Source organism: Arachis ipaensis, chromosome B9, assembly GCF_059453495.1.
Source record: "Arachis ipaensis isolate K30076 ecotype BB chromosome B9, ASM5945349v1, whole genome shotgun sequence".
Classification (NCBI taxonomy): Eukaryota; Viridiplantae; Streptophyta; class Magnoliopsida; order Fabales; family Fabaceae; genus Arachis; species Arachis ipaensis.
The window spans coordinates 97066243-97067957 of NC_142444.1; the positions used below are offsets into that span (position 1 = coordinate 97066243).

At 41.9% G+C, this 1715-nt stretch overlaps 1 non-coding gene across 1 annotated transcript; it reads right to left on the reverse strand.

Moving 5' to 3' along the window:
• Positions 1-686: 686 nt before the first annotated feature.
• LOC148545564 (small nucleolar RNA R71) lies at positions 687-790 on the reverse strand. The gene has a single exon (XR_015900266.1). It is a non-coding gene; the product is annotated as a small nucleolar RNA R71 (small nucleolar RNA).
• Between the last annotated feature and the right edge of the window lie 925 nt (positions 791-1715).

The following is a 1715-nucleotide window of genomic DNA, read 5'->3' on the forward strand; positions in this document are numbered from 1 at the left end:
AGCTATTCACTGTCCGTATTTCCATTCTTCTGACTGTTTGATTAATTGCATCAACCAAGCTAACCATTAATCTTACTATAGTGATTCTTTCACTTGTCCTCCACTTGCTTTTTTGTTGAATGTATAACAGGTAGAAGGGGAGAAACTTCATCTTCCTTTGATAGTGAAATTGAGAGGACCTTCCTTAGATTAAGGAGGGAAGCAAGAGGCAAAGGCATAGTTGGAGAAGAACTAGTGGAGGAAGATCTATGAACCACCATGGATGATGAAGTACAGGACAATGTTGGAGGAGATGCTGGAAATCATGTTGGACAAGAGAGGAGAGTCTTAGGCTCCTACATCAACCCAAATCCAGGAAACTGTGGCAGCAGCATCCTCAAACCAACAATCCATGCCAATAACTTTGAGTTGAAACCTCAACTCATCACACTTGTTCAGAATAATTGTTCATATGGAGGAGGAGCCCAGGAGGACCCAAATCAATATCTCAGCATATTCTTGAGGATTTGTGACACTGTAAAGTCCAATGGTATACACCCTGACACCTACAAACTACTTTTGTTCCCTTTCTCACTCAGAGATAAGGCTGCAAAGTGGTTGGAAGCATTTTCCAAGGAGACTTTAACTACATGGGATGATGTTGTAAACAAATTTCTAGCAATATTTTACCCCCTCAAAGAGTCAACAGGCTAAGAGCTGAGGTGCAAACTTTTAGACAACAAGATGGTGAAACACTCTATGAAGCCTGGGAGAGGTTCAAAGATTTGACAAGGAAATGCCCGCCTGACATGTTCAATGAGTTGGTGCAACTACACATCTTCTATGAAGGACTGTCATATGAGTCAAAGAAAGCAGTAGATCATTCTTCTGGAGGCTCACTTAACAAGAAGAAAACCATTGAAGAAGCCATAGATGTCATAGAAACTGTAGCCGAGAATGAGTACTTCTATGCTTCAGAAAGAACTCAAAAGAGAGGAGTGATGGAACTCAATTCAATGGATGCCCTGCTGGCCCAAAACAAATTGATCACTGCACAACTAGCAGCCTTGACCAAGAAGATGGAGAGTAATCAAGTCTTAGCCATTCAAGCCCAAGCCCCCAATAAAAAGGAGATGCACCAGAAGTTGATTGTGAACAAGCAAATTATGTGAACAATTTTAGACCCCCATATGACCCAAACTCCAAGACATACAATGCAGGTTGGAAGAACCATCTGAATTTTTGGTGGGGGAACCAACAAAACCACAATCCAGATCATACAAAGCCATACCAAGCCAATCAATACCAAAATCACAACCCCAACCATCTACCAAACAATAATAGACCCTACCACAATGCACAAAACACATCATATCATTCCACTCAACCAATGCACAACAACCACCAACAAGACATATCAACCTCAACCATGCAACCATGTGAGATCAAAAGCAACTTTGAGAGAGTAGAAGCTGCAATAGCACAACTGTCGTCAGAGCTGACAGGAGCTATCTCCACTCTTTTGGAGAGACAAACACAAGCTGATAAGAGGATAGATGCCAACCAAGAAGAGTACAGGTCAAATCTGAAGAATCAAGGCGCAGCCATTTCAAAATTGGAAGCACAAGTAGGGATTCTGTCCAAGCAAATTCATATGTCCACACATACATTTCCCAGTGATACCATGGCTAACCCAAGAGGGGAATGCAAAGCCATCACACTTAGAAGCGGAAAGG